Source organism: Netta rufina (assembly GCF_964035555.1).
Source record: "Netta rufina genome assembly, chromosome: 17".
NCBI lineage: Eukaryota > Metazoa > Chordata > Aves > Anseriformes > Anatidae > Netta > Netta rufina.
Genome location: NC_140141.1, coordinates 11,980,385 through 12,006,358, shown reverse-complemented (window position 1 = coordinate 12,006,358; position 25,974 = coordinate 11,980,385). Strand labels below are relative to the sequence as shown.

General features: G+C 56.7%; 1 protein-coding gene across 10 annotated transcripts in view; it reads right to left on the bottom strand.

Annotated features, from left to right (window-relative positions):
- Positions 1–25,657, bottom strand: part of NCOR2 (nuclear receptor corepressor 2) — a 221,957-nt gene extending 196,300 nt beyond the window's left edge. For all 10 annotated transcript variants that reach the window (XM_084297100.1, XM_084297101.1, XM_084297103.1 and 7 more), the window contains exon 1: positions 25,581–25,657. The gene's annotated coding sequence lies outside the window, so the exon portion shown is untranslated. The remainder of the gene's footprint in view (positions 1–25,580) is intronic.
- Positions 25,658–25,974: the final 317 nt, after the last annotated feature.

Genomic DNA, 25,974 nt, shown 5'->3' with positions numbered 1-25,974 from the left:
CGTAGCACCGGCTGAGGGCTTTAACAAGCATCTACCAAAATGCTGCCCTGTCAAGTCCGGGAGCGTCAGCATTAAATCCTGGAAGCAGCCAAGACAGAAATGGCTCCAGAGGCAGACAAACGTGTCTCAGCGTTTTTCCCCGGCCTCACCCTTCTCCGTTAGCCAGCGCCTGTTTGCTTTTGCTTCTAAACTTCACTCCCCTGCACAAAACCATCTGCTCCGGGAGGTATTTGCTCAGCCCACAAGTTTTCTGCATTTTTTCTGCAGGGCCCGCGAGTCGGGCGTTCCCAGCCCGGAGGCCCAGGCTATGAAAAATGACCTCGTTCCCGGCCTCCTCGGCAGCCCTGGCAGCCCTCACACACCCGGTCACCCACGGAGGCCGTCTCACCGCGGTCGTCTCCTCCAGCACCCGGCTCCTGCTGCCTTTGCCAGGCTCCCCTTTTGGAGAAAAACGCCGGGATTCAGCCTCGACCTCGGGTGGGAAGTTCTGCCCGGTAGGAGAGGCAAATGGATGCTGGAACGGAGCAGGTGGGCTCTGCAGCAAGGGAAAAAGCCAAGTGATCTGAGCACGGTGGGGACAGATTTGCAAGGAACAGCACCCCACATGAGAGCCCTTCACATCTCCAGTGGGCCAAGCTGCACCACCACGGCTCGGGGCAGAGCTGCGGGTGCATACGGCCTCTGCCCGTGGCCAAAATAAATCAGCAGGTGCATCACCGGGTGTCAGACACAGCCCCTCCTGCACACCGTTAGCTGAGGACCAGCGAGAGGCATCGGGGACGCTGTGGAGGACCAGGGGGTGTCAGAGCACAGAGGGCCAGGGCCGGAGACACCCACAGCCCCGCGTCTTTGAAGGCGTGCTCTGAGAGCACAACCAGCTGGGAAGCCACAGCACAGCTCTCAAAGCTTTCCTGACAGCCAAAGAGACTCTGCCCCGGGTCATGCTTTGTAGGGAGGCCAGCTCTGAAACCTGGCCCGTTTCAAGTCAGCTTTTATATAACCAGCTTGCTTCTGCAGGAGAGGTTTACACCACGCCCATCACCACGTTTCCCCGGGTTCGTGCGCTCAGCCTCTTTCAACGCAGGCCTTTTTTCCCCTTTTCCCAAGGCCTCTTACACCCACGTCTTCCAACTGCTTGCTGCAGCTACAGAGAGCCACGTCGGACCTAATGCACTGCCCAGCTCCTGCTTGGCCCGGCCCCAAGCCCCAGCAGCCCTCGGCAGGCTCTGGATGCAACTCCACCACGGCGAGGAGCGCTCCAGTTCAAAGCCCAAGGGACGCAAACAGGATCTCCAGTCGAGCAGGATTTGGTGGATGGAGGTTATTAGCGCATTACAAATAGAACAGAAATTCAGGAAGCAGTTATCTCCAGAAAAGAAAGATTCATTTCCTTATGATGCTTGCAAATCACGCTGCTAACTTCAGATCGGAAGAGCTTGCGCTCGGTAGAATGAAATTAAGCATGTTGGATCACACAGGACACCTGAGTGGATAATAGCAGAAAATTAATGGAAGCGTATGTGCCTCGGGCAGAGGGCTGGAAGACCAGCGAGAGAGCTGTGCACAACTCAACTTCATCATGATAAATGGAGCCCACTGAACACGCCGCAAACGCAGAAATGCGGTGATTAGGCGAACACCGGAGGTTCAACGTCTTAAAACATTAATTTGTATTCTCCAAGAGCATCTCTCCCGGCCAACATAAGCAGATGTAGAGTCTCCTTCCAGAGACAAAAGGATGGGGGGGGCGAGGAGGGGAACCAACAGCAACGCGCTTTTGGAAAACGCTTGCCTCGCACAAGGAATTTATCCCTGGATCACCTCCAACGAAAGCCTTCCAGAGCTGCAAATGAAATGGGACTGCAGAGATGAAGTAAGCGGCCCCTCAGCTCCTCTGCTGACGATCAAGAGCCTGGCACTTTCGCAGGCTGGTGACGTCCGAGAGCTCACTTGCCCCACGTGGCTGGAATCACGGGGCAGCTCTTCCCACCGCCGCACCGGAGCGGGGACGGCGATGGAAAGCACAGGGCAGTACCGGGACACGGGCTGCAGCCACCGTTCAGGCAGTGCTGAAGGAAACCCGTGCCCTCGCAGCACCTACCTGAGTGTTTCCACCGCCCTCCCGTGCCGTCTCCTCTCCTCCACCGGAGCATCGAGTACTTCGCTCGCACATTTCCAGCAATCTGTTGTTTTCACCCATGCAGACTCACTCCCTCCTCGCAAAACTAAATCCCGGAGTCTCCCTCTGACTTGCCTTCGCAAGAATGCTAATTAGGTCTTTACTATCCTCAGGCTTTCTGAAAGAAAACAGGCATCTGCCATGTGCACTCCCACTCCAGCTCTGTTTTCCCACTCCAAAGCAACAACACAAGTGTGTCACTCGGTCAGTGACACGCAGAGGACGCAGCCGGCGCGAAGGAAAGCGCACGGGGAACCTGGAGAATAAATTCCCCCGGCTCCCACGCAGGTGAGCAGCCCCGCTGCTGCTTCTCAGCTTTCCCACTCAGGAGATGCCTCACGGCCCCCTCCCCGCCTCATCTGTGCTGTGCTTGGCAAGCAGACAGCTGAAACGCAAGGGAACGGGCTCAAACACCAACATGGCACAAGTGGCTTTGGGGGAAGCGTTTCAGGGCTGGAGGGAGCCTTTAAACGCAGGATAAAGCCCGGGCCGTGCAGCTGCTGAGCCAGCTCTCTCATTCCAGGGGCAAGACAACTTCCCGGCACGAGAGGTCCTCTACATTTCCTACCGCCAGCTGCACGAACAGGACTTTCATGGATGACGCACAAAAATCCTCGACATTTCGGAGCTACTCAGCGAGCGCACGTGCCAGGTGCCTGAATCAGTGCAAGGACCACAGGAAGAGCAAAGCTTTCTCCCAGGAAGCCTGTCCCACCTGGGACACCCCCTCTGCCTACACAAAATCCTCTCTTGGGAAGTTTTAAGCCCAAACTCCGCTGCTGCAGCTCCCAGACCCCGTTCCACCCCTGTCCTCCTCGCAGCGCTGCACGGGGCCGCTTTGTCCACGCAGCGTGCCTCGGGGCACGGGCACAAAAGGACCCGAGATAAGCGTGTAATCAACAGGCCTCACCCTCGCTGCTCTCCCGCTGCCACTGCTCAAAGGGAACTTCTCCTTCCTTTCCTCCCCCCCAGCCTCTCGCCGTCTCCTTTTGGCAGCCAAGCCGACAGCTGCGGCCACGCTAAGCCGGATCTGGCAGGCTGCTCGGCGGAGCTGTGCCTGGGGACAATGCCTGGCCGGAGCCAGGCCATCCCCACGGGCTCCTCTCGCTGCTGCTGTGTGAGCCGGGCTTTCCGCCGCAGCTGCGCCGCTGCCCCCGCGCCGCTCTCCCACCCTAACCCCCGGCGGATCCCGTGCAGCAGCCCACGTGCGAAGTCCTGCCTGCTGTAAGCAGGACTCACCACGGGGACTCAATTCTGAGCGTGGTACGGAGATGCCGAGCTCGAAGGCACATGCAGGATCCATCCTGCATCCTGCATCGCATCCCAGGCACTGAGCGCGCCCACGGCGCATCCCAGAGTTATCCCCAGGGATTGTTGTGTCCAAGGCAGCCCAATCCAGCAGTGTCTGTACAGCCAGCCCTTGCTCTACGGTTCGTAGCACTGCTTCCAGCCCTGCTGCCGTGGTCCTTCCAGGCCGCCGGGGAGGCTCCAGAGCCGTGCCTGTCCCCGCAGAGGGGCTGCGCGGTCCCACCCTCCCCGCTGCAGCTCCTCCGGGGCCTGACGCGAGGAGCAGTGGGAGAGATAAAAGCTCTGTGTCTCAAATGCGCCAGCGGAGCTGTGAGACATCAAGAACAATCTGTACTGTGTTTTCAGGAAATCCTCTCTCTTTTCCATATTCATGCTGTTCCAAAAAACTCCTACATGACATCCCCTCCAGAGCAGCACAAGCTATTACAGAGCTCGGGAAGCGCAGACAAAACCCCGAAGACGCTCTCGCAGCACATTCGACGAGGCTGATGGTTTATCCCCCGACTGATCTCCACCACTCGTCTTCAGCAGCTCCCGAGGATGAATGAAGACCTCCTGGGACTTCTTCCCGAGCGCGGCCTCCGCTGTCTTTCCCTGGGATCACGCTCTCAGGACTGAAATTCAGGGGTCAGAGCATGGAAAAGCACACGGAAGAAAGACAAGCGGCCAACATCAGCCACGTTTCTACACCTGGTGCCCCGCTAGCAGCGAGCACAACCCACGGCCACCAGGTTATGACACAGAAGCCTGGCAGGGATGTGCAAGAGCTGAAGGGGATCCACACCAGCCGGGTTTTTGGCAGCTCAGCTCATTCCTCACCTTCCTGGTGTCACCGAGGATGGCTCACTCGGTGCCTGGCAGCCACCAGGAACAGATGGGACCACGCAGGCGAGGCCGTGGTCCTGCTGGGGGCTGCCTCGTGGCTGGGACACACACGGGGAACCACAGCCTGCCCCGAGCCTTCCACCAGCCCCCCGAGGCGGCAGGTGAAAGGGGTACACCCAGGACACACAAAGGCCAAATATAATTCAGCTCAACGTGCACCTGTCCTCCAGACAAAGCCCGCTGCCGGGCGTCAGGCTGTGCCTCTCGGTGTACAAAGACGGGTCTAAATCTGCCTGTAATGGAGCTTTTCAGGCTGACTGAGCAGTAATGTTCACAAGCTGCTCCCCTCCAGGGAATACTGTATCTTCCTCACCGCATTACCCCAATCAGAAAGATCAGTGAACAGCTCAAAGGCGTCGGGTGGAAGAGGCACCGCTGCTGCAATGCCATTTAGAATCTCTCGGAATATTTTATTCCTCCCTTTGAGAGCGACAGATTGGGTATTTCCACGTCTCTTTGAAGTCTGGCAGAACAATTCACACCGGTGGACCAAGCAGCCCTTGCTCCTCGTGCCGTGCCAGGTACTGCAGGCAGCAGAAAAGTCTCTTTGAAAGCCCCCCAGAGCCACCCGAGGCAAAGCTTCCTCCGTAATCAAAGCCCGAGCGCCCGGCCAACAGGTACCGATTTCTCTTCATCACAGCAAGCTTTATTTCCATCACAGCGTCTTTATTTTCAGAAAGTCGCCTGGAAAATGAAGCGTGGTGCACCTCCAATCCAAAAAAACCTTCCCTTGGCAAGCGCTCGGTTCTCCCCCTTTCTGGCAGACGCTGAAATTAAATACAGCCTCCCTGTTTATTTCCTCCTCGCCGCGGCCATGCACGTCCTTGCTGAGCTCTGGAAGTAATTTGTTAGCTGGGAAAAATCAAGATTGCTTGCTCCTACATAAACCACGGCTGGTGACAAGAGGGGAAGGAGACGGGGCTGGAATATTCCTCGTGTTTTACTGAGGTGGCTCTCCGGGTGCAGCAGATCAGACTAAAAGCACAAACCTGAGCAAGAGAGCCAAACAGCCGGGTCTCAGAAAGGTGCTGGGGAGATCAGCACCTCCTTCAGCACCCGGGACCGCGTCCCACGTAGCCCAGCTCTGCCGGAGCCCACGGCGTTGTGCTTGCCAAACTCACCTCCTCTGCTCCCGAGTCTGAGGGCTGGGGGAGAAAAAAAAAAACAACACACACAGCCTTCCCTCGCTTCATGTGCGAAAGGGAAAAATAAGCAACTCAGTCACTGCTTCCTCCAGCCCAAAGCGCAAATTGATAGGATCATGCTGATCTAATCCACAGGGCATTCCCCTGCAGATTTTAACAGCCTTTAAGTAGGTCATGCTTGGGCCTGAATTTCTCAGCAAGCCCGGCTCTGACAGATTTCTAGAGCATGTGTAGGTGCGTCTGTGTTTTTCCCTCTCCCTGTAGTACCTCACTGTGTGAGGCTCATAACCAGAAACCCAAATTAGCTCAGCCACAGAAGGGAGCGAAGTCTGAGGGCTGGATTTCTGTCGGAAACAGCCAGAGCCTGCATCTCTCCAGCCCAGCGACCTCCTCTCTCACGGGTGCTGGTGGCAGTGGATAATCTCGGAGTGCATCCCTCTTACCCGGGGCTTCCAGAGGGGTAAAGCCCAACACCAACTGGCCAAAGCAGCACACACAGAGAGGAGGAAAGTGCTGACGTGCCCAGGGCCTGCCCAGCTGGGAGGGAGAGCAGGAGCATTGGCAGCAGGCCTGCAGGGCCCCATGCGAGGTCCCACTCCTCTCTCGCCCTCCTCTGTGGCTCTGGACCCAGCCGCTGCCCTCCCCAGCTCTGGGGACACCACTAGACAAGGCTACTCCCAAAGCTGTCACCAGTTCCAGGCTCACCCAGCCAGTCTGTTGCACGTTTCCAGCTGAAATACCCCCAAACCAGGAGGCTTGCACAAAGCCACGCTCTGCACTGAGCTCAGGACCGCGGGGCCCCTGCCCTCCTTCACCTCCCGTCACCGGGAGCAGGACGGATCCCTACAAAACAAGCAGGAACCTTGATTTATCATGCCTTGAGAGGAACACATCCCCGCTTTCCCTTCATTACCCCAGGACTGCTACAAACCACACAAAAACCCCCACAGAGCTGCTCTTCCGACGAGGCACTCGGAGCCCTTCCCATTCCTTTAATTTAAGACACCCCCAGCTGTCGCAGCGCCTGCCTCGGCCTCAGAGGACTACAGAGGCAGGCTTTCCTCAGGGTCCTGCACCGCTGATGTGCAGAGCGAGGAGGAGAATTGCATTTGCCGAGGCTATGAATGATTTATCACCGCACTGACTGCGAGAGGAGCGGGGTCCCAGGGCTCTCCGCACGACCGGAATGGCGCAGGCGGGCTGCATCTGCAGAGCTGTGTGTGTGTGTGAGCTCCTCAAACCATCATTAAGCACCAGGACCCTCCAGAGGAGCATTTATTTCCTTGGGAGGGCGAGGGAGACGGCTGCTGAGCAAACAGCTGGGCAGGATTTAGCCCCATTATACCCGTCTGTCTTGTTCCGCTCTCTCCCTCCCCTCCACCTCCCGCTTTAATTGGGCACAAAAATAGAGGTAATAATGAAAATGCAGCAAGAAAAAAAAAATAGGGGGTGGAGGGGAAGCACGGCGCAGGCCAATGGTGGGTCACAGCTCTGCTCGGTGGTTTGTACTTTCCTAAACCCCCCTGGCCCCAGGCTTTAGGACCTCATCCCCTTCTCCCAGGTGTTAGAAACAACCAGCGCCGTGCCCACGGTGCCACAGGGCTTTCAGCTACGAAAATGGGCATCGAGGCTTCTTAATGAAACGGGCTCGCATTTCCCGGCAGTTCTGCGCTCTCTGGAGACGAGGCGATTAAACAAATACACAGAGCGAGAGCCCGGCCTCGGCTCCATCTAAGGGAGTTTGGCCAGGGGCTGAAGCGAGGCAGGAATCTCAGCGCCTGGGCTCCCACCACCCGCTGCACAGACCTCGGATAACCTAATATTGCGCCTGCCTTTAAGGGTGAGGTACCAGCAGCCAGGCAGATTTAATATGGCACGCTGCGCCGAGGGATCCGGCGGGATGGAGCCAGGCATTAATCACCGCTCCTCCTTCCTTGGGGGGATCACGCAGGCGAGTCCTCCCGCTAGGAAATATTTATGAAGTAGTTTTTCAGCTCTGGACGCCGCAGACTTTTTGTAGTTACTGTGTTCCTGGATTGTTATGCACAAAACCCTCACCTCAAACACAGTTATTAAAAAAAAATAATAATAATAATCCCTGCTCCCTTAGAAAGCAGTCCTCAAATTAGCTGCAGCACACCACCCCGCCTCCATCCCCACAGCTCCGCATCCCGCTAATTACCCCGCAGACGCTCCCTGTAACGAGGGAGATGGCAACCTGAGCGAGGAAGCAGAGGACCAGGCAGGGTGCAGGCAGCCCTGCAGTAACCCTCCCCTTGTCACTACCTGCACGCGCTCGAATCATTTCCTCCTTCCTCCCCAGGCAACCTGTGGATTACACGCATGGCAGTGCAGCAATTACCCTCTTCAATTACCCTAAAGACTCGGGAAGAATAATTGTTTGCAATGGAGAGCCCTCTTGCCTGCTCCCCACACAGAGCCCAACCCTTCCTGCAGCCCGCAGCAATCTGTATGCTCCGCAGGGCACGGCCAGCGCCAGGCAGTCAGCTTTAATTTCCTCGCAGCCATCGATACGCAGCAGCGTGGCTCTCGCAGCTATCTGCCACGGCCTTCGGAGGGTTCATTTCTGCTCTCCCCCCTTCCCACGTATCACAAAATGCGAGCAGGGAAACTTCTCTAAAACAGCCCCCACCTCCCAGGCTTGGGGATGCAGCACGAGCCTGGAAATGAAATCCTCGCCGTGCTTCCAGGGCCGGTCGGAGGAGCAGCACCAGACATCAGCTGACACCGGCAATTACATCCAAATAGCAGATACAAGGTCTGTTATCGATCTGTTCCTAGAGGGAAGGACAAGCTACCCAGTAAAAAGGGGTGTCACGTTATTAAATTCTGAAAGGATAATAACCCAACACGAAGGGCACAGCTGCTACTGGTACACTTCAGGCTCCGTTTCCGCGTCTGACAGGGAGCAAAGATCAGCGGAGCACTCCAGCGTTCGGAGACAGGCCTCGAAATTGCAGGAATAAATTAACATATCCATATCCAAATTACTGGGCTGCAGGGGTTGCCGAGCTGCTGGCAGGGGCTGGCCTCCCTCTACCACCAGTCACTCCCCGCAGCGCCTTTCCCTCTCGCTAGCTGGTCCCGCGGTGCTCGAGTGGAGAAGCAAAACATTTCGACCTTCCCTACCTCTGCAGCTTTGCCTCCGAGCAGGAGTTTGAACAGCACCAACCCCGAGACTGGGGAACACAGGGCAGACACAGCAGACCTCGGAGAAGGTGTTCAGGAGGCCAGATCTGCCCGCAGGAACCCGAGCCAGGCGTCCCGGTGAAGACAGCCAGCTCCATGCAAACCTGCATGGGTTGTGCTGGGAGAGGCACACACGGCAAAGGGAAGCGAGTCAGGGCCCTTCCACACCAGCAGCTCAAAGGAATCGGAGAGTTTAACCAAGCTGCTACTGAAAAAAAAAGAAAAACGGGAAAAGTTATCGATTTGTACGAGCTTGGAGTCAAGAGAGCCATGAATTATTCCGCAAGGCAGCAGAGAGCAGATTGCTCGGGCACTTCAGTGGCGCGCCGGGCAGAATTACGGGCTCGGCTCCTTTGGCCAGACTGGCCCACGGGCAAGCAGCAATCCCTGAAACGGGTGCGGGATGGGTTCTGGGCCACCACCCCATTAACAGCACTGCAGGGCACGCCGGGGGTTACAGGAGGAGCCAGACAGACAGAGCCAGGACAGACGTGGGATTTCATAGCATGCTTGGGGGATTTTCCACCCCGCTGTAGCCAGCGGGTCGCTCCGTCTGCATGAACGGGATTACAAACATAACACAGCGAATTAGGAGCAAAATGCCCCTGCCCAAACTGACCCGGCTGGGGAATCCGAGTCCCTCCAATCATCCTGAAAGGCATTTGGAAATCAAGGTGAGAAGAGCCCTACAGATACCAGCCCTCCTCCCAGATATCACAGTCTGGGCAGAAAACCGGGACTTGGGAGCCCGGCAACGCGTCCCCAGCCTCACCACCAGCCTCAGGTGCTGCCTCTGGCATCTCAGCTCTCCAGGCCCCTGTGCAGAATGCCAAGCAGCAATTTCCCTTCCCTTTGAGGGAAACACATCGACACAGACAGATGTGAGCACAGCAGAGGCCAGGCAGTGCCTCAGACCCCGAGCACAGACCCTTAGTGCCGAAACCAAGCGGCCCCTTAGGTTTGTAGTGCTCAGAAGTCCTGGGGGAAACTGGGATGAGCCCACGGTGCTGCCAGCAGAGCAAGGAGCAGATGCAGGACCTGCGGGGCTGCCACCACAACCCCTGGGACCCCGGTCCCGAGCCAGGCCATGCACCAGAGCCCTTGGTACTGGGAGGACTGGTGTGAAGGCAGCGGCTCGGAAACTTCTGACACTGTAAATCCGTATGAAATGCAGCGAGGGAAGATCAATATTTTCCTTTTGTTAAGTCAATCTGGGGGCTGTGAAGACACGGGGGCAGCAGCCCCGAAGGCAGGCAGAGGCAGCCCCGCTGGAGTTTCAGGCGGTGCAGAGCAGCACATCGATCCCTTTATCGCCTGCGGGTTGCCATAGACACCACGAGTCCTTCCCCACCGCCCCCCGGACCCCCCCCACCGCTTTCCAATTGATAGCCGGGCGCTGGGGAAGCTTTTGCAGCACCGTGGAAATTAAATCCCCGCTGGAGGAGCTGGGGGCTCAGGGCACACACGGCTGAGAGCCCGCAGCTCGGGGCAGCCCGTCCATCCCTCCCCAGCAGGCAGGGCCGAGCAACGAGCCTCTCCTGAAATAAGTATTGCTGGGAGCAAACGGCATTAAAGGGGGGTTTCACACGAGCTGGAGGGTCAGCTTCAGCCGCCAGACTTTTCCCTGGCTGCTGCAGGGAAAGTCACCCCTTGGTATGCAGAAGATGCACAAGCTACAAACTTTTGGAGTTTGTAGCTCCAGAGAGGCCAACCCCTTCACACACTGCACAAAATCGTGAAAAAAACTCTGCTGGCTTCACCCCCAGCCCCACAGGGACCTCCCTGAGGACACCACAGGAGACGAACCCAGTGCCACGCACAGACAGACCCGGGGTTATCGCAGCCCCGGGCCGTGGGGCAGGCGGCTGCGGGCCCCGAGGGAAACTGGAGAAGGAGAAGCGTGGTGTAAATACTGAGTGTGCCCGGAGCCAGAAAGCTGGGCGAGGGCTGCAGGCATTTCCTGACGGTTCCCTCTCACGAGCGCTGTCAGCCCGCCAGCCCCGCAGAGCCCTGCCGTGGGTGGCACGGCGCTGCCGGGCCCTCGGTGCCACCGCCACAGCCTGCGACAGCAGAAATGAAATTCCTCCCACGCAGTGCAGAGGCAGGGCCGGGACATCCAGGCAAGCAAATCCACCCAAATCTGGTGCAGCTGAAGGGGAGAAAATGCCCGGGAGCAGCGCAGAGCTCTCCAGCACACGAGCAGCTGCCTCACCTCTCCGTCCCCGACCACCAGCACCTTGTTCCACCCCGATGTGCCTTGTCAAGCTCAGAACAACGCAGAAACTTGCAACCAGCACCAGTCTCCAGCCTGGACACGATGCTTTCCAGCAAAAGCAGCAAGTCCCCAAGCTCTCTCACCAAGCCTCCGCAGCTCTCCTCTTCCCACCGCTTCCTCGGGTGCTGGGACCTGCTGCAAAACACTCAGACGTGGCGCTGGGAAGAACCGAAGGCCAGCAGTACCTGGGCAGTACATGCCAGAAAGCAGAAAACACGGCAACTGCCAGAGGGAAGGAACTCGAGAGATCCGTCATTCCAGGGGGGGAGGAAAAAAAGCCATGTTCAAGGCCTCCTCGGTTACGTAAACTTCATTTCCATGTCTTTTATCACTGATAAGATAAGCCATTGCTCAAGTTCAAGTTCTGTATCAAGTAAACCATGATAATCCTCTTAGGAATTCCCCATGCCCCAGCTTGAACAGACCTGCAGAAAAGAGCTTAAGGGGTTGCCTTCGGCTTAAAAAAGAAACACACACAAGCACGCAGCCACACACTTATTTATAACGTAGGCAAATTGGGGCCCGGGATAGAATGGGGAAGGCTTAAACGGGGCTGCCTGAATAAAGGGATCTACTTCTGCCCTAGTTCATCAAGGCTCCCAGCCACGGCTGGGGCACGCACCGTGCAGCCGGCCACAAAGAAAGTCGCCCTTCCGAGAAGGATTTCTTGCAGCTGCGAGGAGCTGGAGGATCCCGAGAAGTAATTCAAGCGATTCACAGCCAGCCCCACGCACTCTGTGCTGGATTACGCCAACAAGAGCTTCCCAGGCTGCTGTGTTTTTTTATTTCTTATTACAGCAGAGGATAATTTCACCTCATCCGAGGCCGGTGGCAGAATTACAGTGATTTCAAGCAATTACCCCCCTGCTTCAGGTGTCAGAGGGGAACTCGCCGAGACCACCCCCTCCTGTCGTACCCCTCTATTGTACCCTCAGGGCATCCAGATGTGAGCCCCCGCCTGCATTTCTTAGCCTGTAATCTGACCCAATCTCGCAACTGGATGTTCTTACTAACCACTTAAACATGCACTTGCACACACCGCCTCGCAGCGCAAAAAGGCCACTTCATAACCTGCTGATTGCGAGATGGATGGCAGAAACAAACAAACTCTCGCCCTCCGCTGCCGCACGCCATCAGGATGCAAATGACCTGGGCCAGTAATTTTATCGCAGCATCTTCCAGGCGACTGCCAGGGCCGGCTTTTGAAGCCTCACGCTTTGCTTTACGGGGATAGCTCGACTTCACGGGGCCACCCTCGGCCACCCCCAGGCGCTTCGGTGACGTGCAGCCACAGCCCAGGAGGGCACAGCCTTGCACGAGCGTGGCAGGCACAAGAGCAAGGCACCAGGCAGCGGTGTCTGGAATCAGGACTTAAAACGAAAGCTTTTTTCAGGCCTATCTACTTCCCTCAGGCAACCCAACGGGCTCAGGTACCCACAGCTGCTTCTTACTCATTTCCAGCTAGCGAAACTTTCATCCCTCCAGCCCCAGAAAGAAAAAACTGCCTCTCCCCCTCCGGTCTTCCTCAAACGTGCCTGGGTGTTTTGTAACACGACCTGAAGCTGCAGCACACCGAACCCAACAGCTCCCTCCTCCCCACCAGCAACTTCGGGATCCTTCGGCGCTGACTGACAATCCACAAACCCGTGGCAAAGGTTGTTTTCAAATCAGCTGCCGGAAAAGCTCTTCCAAGATAGCAGCTGAATTCAAATCACCCGGCAATTATAGCTCAGGGGGATTTCTAGGTTTTTCTTTCAAGCAACCTATCTGAAAACAAAAAAGAGAAAAAAAAAAAAAAAAAAGCTGCTTTAAATCTCATTAAAACATTTCAAAGTGTGTCGCAAGCATGCCACATATTCCACCAAGGCAAGCAGGAACAAATCCAACCCTCTCCACCCCATCCGAAGAGGTTTTTTGTCCTTTAAACCCTCGCTGTGTTGCCCCCCCAATTCAGCAGAGGAGCGGAGGGTCCCCAGCTGCTCCAGACCTCTCGGCATCCCGCTCGCCGCTCCGTCCCGCGCCGTTCCCACACGGGGAGCTTTGGAGGTTTTCCACGCCGCCCTCCTCGGGTTTTCGCCCCTTGCCTCAAGGCCGCATGCAGATGACCGTGCTTTTTCTGAAGCCGGTGCCAATGAGGCCGCTGCATTCGTTATCCGGGAGGATAATGACAGAGTGCAATTCAGTCAACAGCAAATCCTCCCCGGGGAGATGCCCTCTGACCTCTCCCGAGCTCGGGGATGAAAGTAGACAGCCAGATCTCAGACAGGCGGCAGAGCTGAGTGAATAATTCCTAATGAAGCCTTTCATCTCCCCTTTTGTTTTGGGGCGGGGGGGGGGGGGGACGGAGGGAAGCGGAGGGAAACGGTTTGGCACTATCCACCAGCAGAAAATGATTTTCTAGGGCTACTCCAAATCAGCGTTGGCCACACCACATTTTTCATGGGCTTGGGTTCGTACACGGAGGACGAGCTGCTCCCTGCAGGCAGCGGGGTCCAGAGGGGGAGAGCAGAGCAGCACAGCCTGCAGCAAGAGCAAGGATGCTGCTGGAAATCTGGCCTAAAAGCCCCGTAGCAAGCAGCAGGGTGAATTCAAATATCCACTCCAACCACATTTTTACAATAAAATTTGGTTCCGGCAGCAAAACGTGAAGGAGAAGCAAGTTCCTTAAGTAATGCCCACGGAAAGCCAGGGACACAGGGACCTCACCTCTCCCTGTGTCAGCCCTCACCAGCAGCTCTCTCCAGGTTACAAACCCACAAGCTGGAGAGACAGCGAGCGTGGGATACGAGCAGATTGTTATCCCCGACAAAAAGCAGCAATTCTCTGATCTCTTGCACAAACTCAGCGGCAGAATCAAGTCCTGCAGCATGTCCTGAGTGTCACCCAGAACTTTTAAGGGAAATAAGGACAGAAAAGAGGCAGAATAAGAACCTCAGAGCCGCTTCATAAGCTTTGGGTCACCCACACAGCACCAGTCCCCATCCGTGCAGCAGTACCGGTTGTAGGCGCACACTTTTCAGCCCCATCTCTCCGCCAGGCCCAAGATCAGCCACATCTGAAGCAGTCGCTTCCACCCAGCGGCTGCCACCCTTAGATCTGCCCTCCCCAGCACCAACATTTCACGCTGCAATCAGGAATTACACAGAGGGCCCATGGCCCCGGGATGCTCCCGACCCTCTTTGAGGCAAACGAACCGACGTGAACCCACACGCTCAGACTGAGCTTGGTGAGGGTATTTATAAAGATGCCAGATCCCAGGGGTACCCAGGGGTACCGATGACGATCTCTTCCCCAGTAAGACCCAATTCCAGCCCCGGGCTCTCTCAACCCCCCCCCCCCCCGACACCCGAGACATCACGCGCGGCCGCGCAGGGAGCAGCCGGCATCCCCTCCAGGTGCCCAGCGCACGGGGCCGCGATGCCAGCGATTAGGCAGAGCTTCAAAAGGAAGGGAAACAAGAGTCCTAGTCAATGACTGACCAGAGGAGCGGCTCAGGCTGCTCTCATGTGCTCCTCTCCCAGCGCATTTGTTTGCCAGGCTGCCCGAGAGGCTCCCAAGGGTCAAACCCGAGGAGCCGCGGGGTCAGCGGCTGCGCGGTGATTTCAGCTCCAGCGCAACAAACAAAATCCCGAAACGGCGAGCGAGAAGCTCCCAGCCTGTACAATTAAAACTAAAAAGATGTGGATATGCAAATCCTCTAAGCTCAAACATGCCAGAGGCAGCATCAAAAAAAAAAACCCAAAACTAAAGAAAGCCACACGTGATTGCTGGAGATCAGAGGTTAACAATATCTAGTGATCTGCCTCACATTCTGACCGGCTCGCAGGGGCTGTGGAAAGCAAAACCGTGCTTTCAGGCTATTTTGAGAAGCACTCACAAAGTTTATCCCAGAAACTGCTCTCTGCCTACTCGGATTTCTCAACCGAGCCGATCACATGGCGCTCCGACGGCCTGCCGAAGACACTTGAGACTTGCAGTGCTGCCTGCCACAGCGCGGCTTTTAATTGAGGCTGAACTCCTTTAGCCCCTGCTGCAGTCGTCAGCTCCAATCACTGAAATAATAATTAAACCCAGGAGGAATGGTCCAAAGCAGCGATGCCCTTAACTAGTGTGTTAAGACGGGGAGACCTGCAGACGTGCGCAGACACCTCCAGGACGTGCTGGTTTCTTTCCAGCCTGCGGATCTGCCTGGATTTTGGATCTGCCTGGATTTTGACGGCACCATCGGCACGGCAGGGATCTCGCAGTGCAGCACAGAGACAGAGGAGATGCAGAAAAGCGTCCTTAAAACTTCCTTTCACCCTGCCAAGACCAAGGAGGAAATTGCAGCAAGTTTCACCCACTTCAGGACCTTCCTCCTCTAATTCCTGGGAACATCACAACTGCTGATGACCTGGGTGGGCGTCCAGAGCAGAGCACGTGGTCCTGCATCAGTGTAGCTTGGGCATTTGCCCCAGCTCACGGGGTCCTAGGAAGGAAACCTGCTGCAGAGAGCACGCCAAGAAGCGCGGGCTGCGAAGGCTGGTGGTGCATCAGGCAGCACTGCCCTGAAATCCAAGGGGAGAGCCTCAGCCTGGAAACTGCTCTTCGTTAGGTTAATTAGTCGAGTTTGCTGTAACCAAGCCGGTTACCATAGCCACAGTGCCCGAGAGGAACGCTGCACACGGGTGTCCCTGCTCGGGACCGGGGCCGGGGGCTGCTGGCCCTCGGCACTGCACAAACACCGCTCGCGGGAAGGCTCCTGGCCACACATCACACGGCTGCTAAAAATAGTGCTGGAGAGCAAACAGGTTAATGGCACGGCGAGAAAACGCAGCCACACGCGGAAATAAACAGGACCCGTGCGAGATCTGCCCCCCCAGCCCGCCCCGTGGATGTGTGAACAACCAGAGAGATGCTGGGTGCTCTGAAAAACCCAACCCCTGCCAGCAAGAAGTGATGGGGAGCTGCCCGTCTCCCCGCACACACAGCCAAATCTCTTTCATCTGCTCTGGTGCCTGGAAAAAGTCCAGAGTTAGAGCATTTCCCCAAACAAGCACATATTTTAAGTGTCATTAGCTACACTCTGCCCTTTTATGATCAACATCGTCGCCGTCGCTCACAGATCCGCGCTGCGGCTCGCGTTGATCCCTGTGCTCGAGGCACGCCAGCAACACCCCGCTGCTCACAGAGGGGGAGAAGGGCAGATTTAGGGAAGGGGGAGAGAAAAGGCAATTTGCGATTCAACCAAGCTCCTCCAAAAGTGGCAAAAGGACCCTTCCCTCTCCCATCTTCTGTTCATCCAGTGCCTAACTGGGCCACTAATGGTCAAAAACAACTGGAGGGAGAGGTGTTACGAGAGGGACACGGTGAGGAGCAGCACGGTATGGAACTCAGCCCTACAGTCCCAGCTGCCACAGCCCCAAAATTTATCCTAAAATCAGCAAAAGGCAGTGGAAAAAGTCAAAAAGCTCAGCCCTGCTTGACACACAGCCCCAAACCCATTAAGGAAGGCGATTCAGCACCACCTTTCTCAGCAGGTTAATGGTAAGCTGCTACTTTTTTCCCCTCTCTTGCAGATGCCCTAATTGCTTGCTTCATACAGATTTCGCTGCTGTGCTTATCGCAAGGCTCCGAGCCGGCCGTGTGACCAGGGTGCAGAGCGCAGGGCAGACCCATTTGTCTCCCTAACTAATTGTTCTGACTTCCCAACGTGCACACCAAATTGACTTGGCAAGACCGCGAGGCAAAGCTGCTGGGTTTATTTCGGCGTTTCTTCTGCTTTGCACACCAAGGTGGCAATCCGGGCACCCAGGACACGGCACCACGGGCACCTTGATCACATTTATGCAAAACCGGATCGACCGAAGGCAGGATCAGGCCCCAGGTTAGCAACATTCCCGGGCACGTCCTTTATGTAGCCCCGGTTACCTGGCTAAGAATTCACCGGCGAAGCGCTCCAAGTTCACGAAGGCGAGCGCCAACGTTTTTACTCCTGGTTGTAGCCTCTCCATGACACCCGAGGCGTGTGGCCTCGCCGATCCCAGCGCAGGGAGTGCCTGTGTTAGCCAGGCACGTCCGACCCCGGGTAACGCGGGGCTGCCGTCGTGCACGGACACGTTCTTCCTGGAACAGCCCCGTGCCTGCGGCCAGGGGGCTGCCCCCGCACCCGCCTCCCAGCTCCGCCAAAGGTTCAAGGTGTTTCCGCATGAAACAAGGAACTAGAGCCAGGCGAGCACAACGGCGCATTGTGCACGGAGCAAAAGCCTCCTGCAGAGAAATCCGCAGGCTTTTCGAAAGCACGACTGGAGGAAAAACGGGGCGGGGGGAGCGCCGCAGACAGAACTCAAAGTTCTTGTCCTGGTGGAGCCGATAGCAAAACGCACGTGGTGGGAAGCAGGAGCAAGCAGAGGGCTTGCACACCTGTGTCTGGCTCCACAGCACGGCTCCTTCGGCTCTGGGCAGAGCGAACTCCCCATTTCCCAGCTTTAAAGACATCCACAAAGCGTTCTGGATTGCAGGAACACCAGTCTCGATGGAGATGCAAGCCTCAGCTTCCCGCAGCGCGAGAGCCGACAACAAAAAACACGAGCCTTAAGGTATGCACTCACGTCTCTCTGCTTTCGTTTCATAACGCTGGAGAAAACCCAAACTCCTGCAGCACTTCAGCCCATCACCACGCAGCCCTCAGGAGCACTGCAGGCAGCTGGCTGGGTGCTGGACCAAAACCGCAGCAGCTCTTTCCGTGCCTCTCTAATCACTGCACCTTCAGCCCCAAAAACACCAAAAAAATAAAGATTTTTTTTTTTTTAGCAGCTACCTCGTCAAGACAGCAAAAACAAAGCCAAGACTCAAACCTACAAATGAAGAGAAAAACAGCAAGCAGAAACAAGGGCTGGCTGACACCTCCTGTACGTGCTGTCAGCAGGATCGCCTCCTCCGAGAACAAGGCCGCAGCGCGATGCTCGGCGCACACAGCACGTGGCAACTGCTCCACGGCCCCAATTCCGGGGTTGCACTGAACCCATTGCCTCGCAGCTCAGTAACCAACAGCCACTTACACTCCCCCAGAGCACTCCAGCACCGTACGCTGCCCCCCAGTCCAATTTTTGGCTCTTGACCTCCTCTCAAGCACCCACTCGGGGCGCAGAGAAGCCTCGCACCCCGCCACCAGTCACTCAGCAGCTCCAGCCACAGGCGTGCAGCCGAGCCAGCAGCACAGGAGCCGTGCAAAAAACATCTCAAAGGCAGCCCAGGGTGGCCACCAGGTCTGCAGAGCACTCACAGAAGCACCAACAACAACAACAACCCCAGCACGCAGCCAGCGTCCAGCACGGGCACACGGGGCCACCTCCTCGGCACCCTCCAAGTGGGTTAGTTAAGACTGGGTGACTTAGTTAAGACCAGAAAGCCCCAAGGAATAACACTGATGGCTTTTTCCACTGCCAGTTCAGAGTTTTTTTTCCCCAAACACTGGATCCACAGATTCCCATGATGTGCAGGCTTTGCTGCGTTTTCTTTCTTCGACGGTTTTTAATCGGCTCTGGTCTAGCATTTGGAAATTATTATTCACACACAACAGGAACAAGGCTGCAGGGAAACACGAATTTCACTGGGCTGCCTGTTTGTGTCTGTGGACACCACCTCACATATTACCAAATCAAAACAAGGCGGCCAGCTTCAGCATGAAGGGGGGAAATGAAAGGGCAGACGGGTGACCTAGAAATGAAGCGGAGACTTTGGCATGAGCTCGAAACTGCAGCAGAGGCAGAAAGAGGCAGGGAGAGAGAGCTTTCCAGGCTCCATTTTGAAAGCAGCTACCAAGTGGAAGTACAGGACACGGTACCTGCAGAAAAACAAGGGCAACGCCTGGTCGAGGAGGTCCTTCCGAGGGGTAGGAGTCCCCCAATTCAAACAGAAGGAAGCCTCGTGCCAAAGCAGAAGGGATGCAGTTATTTAAAGCCTCGGTGCAGGAACCCCCCCCCCAGCTCCACGAGCAAACGAGTAGAGAAACTTCCCAAGCGCCCAGCTCCGATAGCAAACACCAGGGCTGCTCCACGCCCAGGATTTACATACCACATGAGATCACGAAACGCATGACTGTAATGGCAAGGGCTTGGCGAGTCCGTAGCCGAAGCTGCAGGGCTCCGAGCAGCGGCTGAGGAACGCTGCAGCCACACGTCTCGCAGCGCGGCTCCAGTACAGACTCACCCTGCCAGTTCTAATTGGTTCGGGGAGGGTGTTAACGAGCTTCTCCTCTGTTCCAGCAAGTTGCAGGCTCCGTCAGGTAGCGTCCGCGGTGCTGGCACAAAACTGATGCAGGCTGCGCATCGCCCCCAGCAGGGCTGACCACTTGCCCGTGGGCCAGGCTGGATGTTGGCATGGCACTGGGTGGCCCATGATAAATTCCTGGGGATTTGCAGCCTTAAAACCAGCTCCTTGCAACATCAGGCCAAGGGCTCGGTGGTAAACACTTGTCCAGGGCTGCAGAGTGCTGCTGCGCCACCGATGAACCACGCGCTCACCAGAGCTCCTGCAGCACTGGGACAGCACAGCCTGGGAGCCCGCAGAGCCCCGAGATATTCACCAAGAGACCGTGTACCACGCCGCTCAGACCTGGTCCTATAGGAACGTAGCTGTTGGGGTCATTTCATGTGGTTTTAAAACCTTTTCCTATGGAAAGCTGACTTCTCGTTGTTTGCTGCAGCCCGTGAGAAGCCCACTCACCCTGTGGCGGAGAGGAAAAGATCCTCACCCTCTGAGCCAGGGCTGTGGGGTTTCTCGGGAAGCCTGGCTTTGTGTGCCATCCCAAACAGCCCTTTACTCTCCCCTTCCAAAATCCACGGCGACACGCTCTGAGGAAGATGAAGCCTGCCCAGGGAACACGAGTCCTTGGGGACCAAGCACAGACAACGGGATGATCCCCCTCGGGAACCTTCCCAAACCCTGTCATCCCCCACCCACGGGGCTGACACATTTCTTTCATTTTGCCTTCTTTAAGGTGAAGCCACGGCAAAAACGAGGGCTCGCAGCACAAACCCTTCTGCCCAGACACGCACAGGACAAACGCCGTCTTGTTTGGGAAGACGACGGAAGGCATTCGGATCGCGGCGCTGAGCACGAACCCGGAGCCTGAAGAAAGCAGGACCGAGGGGATGGAGCAGCCCCAAAACCACACGAGAGATGGGCACAGCAGCAGAGAGCTCCTGCAGGTCGCCTGCACACGCAGGGAAAAGAGTGGCCGGGCGGGAAGGGTTAACGCCCCGGGTATTTGGGGCCAAAACCGCGCTTCTGGGCACCGCCACAAGGTCCGGCGTTCCAGCGGGGAAACAATGCTAAATAAAGGTTACGCCGAGTGGTATTATGTAAATAATTCTCCTCCACAATGAAAGGATAAACCCAGGGCTGCCTGGTTAGTTATTAACTCGGGAGCCAGCGCCGCGGAGAGGAAATCCTGCCGGCTCTCCCTCCCTCGCCATATGTACCGGAGGGCTGCAGATGGGCCCGCAGCTCCCCGAGACAATGCCCAGCACATCCCCTGCCTCTCCCCTGGAGCACTTCCCACCGGAGGAAACCATCTCAGCCCCACCACATTGTCTCCTCCGAGGGCAGCCCGCTCGTCCCAAGTCCTGCCGCTGCCCAGGCTGCGTTCAGAGCCCTTCCTCCTCCTTCTCCTCCTCCTCTCCCCGACGGGAACACGCTCCTCGAACACACTCCTCGCCACGTCCCTCCACGTGAAGCCGGGCCCGGCCCTTCCCTTCCCCCTGCAGGCTGAACCTGCTGGAGTTTGCCTCCCCGGCACCGTTTCTCCTGCCCAGAATAACTTACTCAACCTTTCTGTCGCCTCCTCCCCCCTCTCCGCAACCTCCCTCCAGCCTTGGCCCCACGACTGAATGCTTTATGTTTGTCAGACAATTTTAAATCTGTCAGCAATTCATCCATCTGCTGCCTCCTGGGTTTTTATTTTTTTTAATGCTGCGAGCGGCTCCGGGATACAGCCTCGCATAAAACTCTCCATGGAAAATGGAGCTGTATCTCATTCAGAAACGGAACCAGCTTTGAGATCATTTCTTTCCAAGGTGTTGGGGCTGTTTCAGAGGCTGGCTTCTCCCCTGCAGCCAGCAGAAAAGCAGCGATGCTATCCGCTCTAAAATAAACATCATGGGAGCGGCGATAAGGGGAAATATTTCAGCTGACTAAGAGCAATGCGGGTTCAAATCCAAGCGTAAGCTGATATTGCTTGTAATTTGCTCCCAAGCCAAAAACACAGACCGGGAGTGAAAAAAAAAAAAAAAATAATGGATGGCATTAAACAGCGAGCAGCACACTCAGCGACTCTGCACAACTTCAGCATTTGCATTATTATTTTTTTTTTAACTAACCTTCACTTTCACGGATCATAAAGTTAATTTGGAGCCAACTTCCCTTCCCTGTAACTAGAAGGAGCTGCCATCCCTTACATGTGTTAAGGTTTGCTCCCAAGCTTCAGAGCAATCGGGCATTCCCCACGGGCACGTAGCCACGCCGCCTGCTTTGCTCGCCCCATCCCACAGCCCTCACACCAGGGCAGTAACCGCAGCCCCTCCACATCCAGCCTGGCCACCTCTTGGACACCTCCAAGCCCAACTCAAGCCACCAGCCGGGTGGCTGCAGCCCCCCCAGGGCACGCTCCTGGCCTTCAGTCATGCAGCCCGTGCCCCCGAGGCTCACCGGTGGCCTTGGGAAGAAGGGAAGTGACCAGAGGGGAGGGCAGGGCACTGGGGGCACAACCCGGATTTCTCAACTCCCAGTACAGTCCCGCATGTGGGTCAGGGCTCACTTCCCAAAACAGCCAAATCACGCATTTCCTGCTGCTGCTCTGCCCTCCTTCCCCTCCCGGCAGCTCCCTCCCTCGCCTGGACCAGGCTCTGGGGGCACTTTGATGCCCGCAGATCCAGAGGTCTGCCTCCCCTCGCCAGCTTTTCTTTCAAGAAGCAGCTCTGGTCACACTCATTAAACAAGACCCGTTTCCATTTTTCTTCCACAACACAAAAAATCCAACCCTCAGGTGCCACAGGGTAAATCCGAGGCCTTGCCACCTGTGTGCCAGGGCAACCCCAGCCATAAGGAGCAATTCTCCATGACTCCAACACATCTACACAGCAAAGACCCCAATTAAAGCCACACCGAAGCTTATGTCATGGATCCGGGATGAGAATCCATGGCCTCACGATGCCTAAATCCTTCAGCAGCTGCGAAAGCCTCAGACAGTGCTCACAGCAGCGACTGGGTGCTGCTGCACGTCGTTCCCAGCTCCATCAGAGCCGACCCTGCTCTCTGCTCAAATCTCTCAGCGAGGACTGAAGCGTGTTGCAGCTCACCAAAATGCTGCAGCACAAAGAAAACTGTCCTTTCAAGCACACACTGCCCTCGATTCCCATCCTCATCTACCCCTGCACGTAGCCCACGGACTCCGTTTGGCAGATTGCTGCTCGCAGCCACAAAACCCGGGAGAATCAGCCCCTTGCAAGAGGGAACCCGCGCAGTGAGGGCAGGGTGCTCATGGAGCACAGACTCTACCAGCAAAGCAATTCAAAATGTTGAACCACATGCCACCTCTCTGCCCTCAATTTTCAGATCTGTCCATAGATCTGGTTGGAATGAGCCATCAGGTCAGGGCCAGGGAGCGCTGCACCTCTCAAACCCAACACCACTTTGCCACTCTTCACACCATCTGCCCAAAGCCCATTCCGGAAATTTTACCCATTTATCCCTCCTTTCCTACCCACTCTTGTGATCTCCCCAGTTTTACATCTTTCCTCCCCTCCCTAGAGCCAGAAGATGCCGCTCACTCACACGCACAGGTTACGGCTGACGTTAAGTGGGCTGCTGCCACCGCGACCCACCTGCACCCAGGACTGCATTTCGGCAGAGGAACGTCCCCGGGTCACTACCAACCAACCCAGCAGCAGGAGAAGCACTGGAAGGCACCAAAGGGCCAAATAACACACGTGCATGTCACAAAACACGAGGACATCTGCTCCGACCAACTCCAGCCAGCGCAGCCCGGAGCTGCAGCGGGGACGAGTCGGGCAGCTCAGCTCAGCTCTATTATTACCACGTGTCGCTATCGGCGCAGCTGCACGCATGCCTTCATCGCCAATCATAACAGAACTGCCTTCAGACTGGGTCTTGTAATTACAAGACATGAACACGGCTGAACCAGCCCCCCTTCGGATTTGGCTCCGGGGCCGGGTACAACCTCCACTCGAGGCGGCTTGGTCCGAATCCAGCCGCAGCCGTTAGCAAACGCGAGGCACTGCCAAGCAGCAGCTGTTTGGTGGTGGCTTGAGCGAAGCAAGTTGACGGTTTCAGTCCAGATCTTGTCGTGAAGAAACGCCCGTCACCTCCCTGGCACCCAAGGTGTGAAGCCAGAAGCATCCACCCTCCTCTCCAGCGTGGGAGCCCCGCCGCGGGAGGCGTCCCTGCACGGAGCTGCGCAGCAGGCCCTGACCTCTGCAGGGCTCTCAGAACCAGGTACGTTTTGCAACTTGGCAGAAACACACGGCTAAATAACAGAAACCACCACCCACATATAAGCCAGAAGAACAAAGTACCAGTGTTTTCCTGCCCCAGACATGTGCATGCCCCATCTCCTCTCTCACACCAAAAATAGCTTCTACTTTTTCCCTTTTGGCAACAACAAAGTAGGGTTTGAGTGCATTTGCTTTCAATAAACTGAACGCATTTTGCAAGAGTCTCTCTCATACTGAAACTTACCCAATTGAAGTTATAAAATATTGTCACACGCAGAACTTCCCTTCCCTCCCGTGGCTCCTCGGGACTCGGACTGCAACGTTTCTGCTCTCCCCGCACGAGGCACGGCCTCGGAGCCAGGAGGGCAGAGCTAAGCCCCAGAGCCACCAAATACATCAGTGGTGAAATTCAGAGAATTGAGCACAACTTCATAAAAGCCATCCAGGAGTTTTGTCACCACTTTCAGAGGAGTTGGAAATACTCACCCAGCTGTCCCAACTCACTTCCCTTCCCTTTGTGAATTATCATCACCCTCAAACCCTTCTCTTTAAAAAAAATCACACAGCAAACCTTAACCTTGCTGATAAAACCTCAGCCAAACGCCAAAACTCTCACCCCACGCAGCCGAGGAACACCACTGGAACAACACCACCTCCAAAGTCAGATTAAAAACACCAGATTCAGCAAAACCCCGCCGTCTTCAGGCACTCGAAGCCCCAACCTTTGCTTCGTGAGAATGCCGAGGGAGAGGTCACAGGAGAGTTCAAACCATAAACGCCTGCGAGCCCGGGGAAATACCCGCTGCACAGATCACCTCCAGCACCACGGCCCCTCCGGGGCAAATTCTTGAGCTGACCCAAAACACAAAGTTCAGGGAGCAGACCCAGCCGGGCACAGGCCGGGGCTTCCAGAGGATTTGAAGCAGCGGGAGGCAATGGGGGGGGGATCAGAGGGGTCAGCACAGCCCATGAAGGGGGTTCAATGGGGTCAGCACGGCCCCGAGCCCCCAGCCTTCAGGCCGTGCAGCAGCCCACATGGCAGGCAGCTGCCCGCACCCACCGCGGCCCCGCTCTTTGTGCAGGGCCAGGGTTACGGGAGCAGCAGGAGAAGTGGGAAGGGGAAATTCAGAGAATCTGAAGGGAAAAAAAGCATCGCTCCGGCGGCTGGGAGAGGAGCGTACACTTGTTGCCTGCAGCCACTGGCCCTGCTTACCCACCGTAAATATTGACACGGGAACAACGCATCGCCGGGTGAGCTCTGGAGTTTGCAGCTCCCCACATTTGGGGTTTGGGGCCACTCCTCGCCCCCAAAGACCCCGTTTTGGGGGCAGCGGGGCCGAGCCTGGCCTGGGGCTGGATTCACCCCACCCGGCACCAGGCAGGGTCTCTGATGCGGATCCGTTCCCTGGGCTCTCACGGCGAGCGTGAAACCAGCAGCTTCAAACATGTGTGTCGGGCGAGAGCCCGAAAAAATAAAGCAGAATTGAAAGGGATTTTTTTTAAGAAAGAAGAAAAAAAAAAACAGCCAAAAAGCACCGCCACGCTGCGGGGGGGGGGGGGGGGGGGAGCCTGTCCCCACAGCCCCCCATGGCCGCCAGGCTGCCTCGCGTGGGGGGGGGCTTTCCGTGGGGGGAAAGGGAAAGGAGAAGAGGAAAAAAAGGAGAAAAAAAAAAAAACAGAAGAAAAAAAAAAAAAAAAAAAAGAAAGTTTCTTCCCCGCTCAGCCGCTCTGGGTGCACATTTTCATTTTTACGTAACCGCGGCTGGCTCGCCGACCTACCTGCCTGGCAGCCCCTCCGCTCGGCCCCTGGGCGCCGCAATTAGCAGCAATTAACGCTGCTTCCCCCCCCCAAAAAAAAAAAAAAAAATAAATAAATAAAAAATAAATAACCACATTTCCCCTTACCCACCCCGTGAGCTACCAGCGGGTCCTGCACGGCCGGGCTGCAGCCCACCCCCCTTAAACCCTCCTCCCCCATTCACCCCGCGCTAATTAATTAGCGGGGGCGGCGCTAATTAGCTGAGGGGGGTGCTCTGCGGGGCTGGGCCCCCCCCCCCCCCCCCTTTGAGGTGCTCCTGCCTTACCTAATCCCGCCGCCGGCTGCCGCCCCCCATGGCCGCTCCTCGGGTGCTGCCTCTGCTCCTCCTCCTCCTCCTCCTCCTCCTCCTCCTCCTCCTCCTCCTCCCGCTGCGGGGCCGCCTCAGCGGCCGGCGGGGCAGCGCTGGGCGCGGGGGCTCGGCCCCGCCATTTGCGCCGCGGTTATAAATCCAGAGCCATGGGGGCCAAAGCAGCCCCTGGGGGAGCCCAACCGAGCCAAGCCGGGCTGTGCTGTGCTATAAACGGGGCTGCAGCTCCCCTCTCTCGCCCTGCCGAGCCGAGCCGAGCCGTGCCCTGCCCGGCCGGGAGGGAGGGAGGGAGGGAGGGAGGCGGGCAGGAGGCGGGCGGGTTTCGCTCCCTGCACCGCCCGCCTGCCTTAAA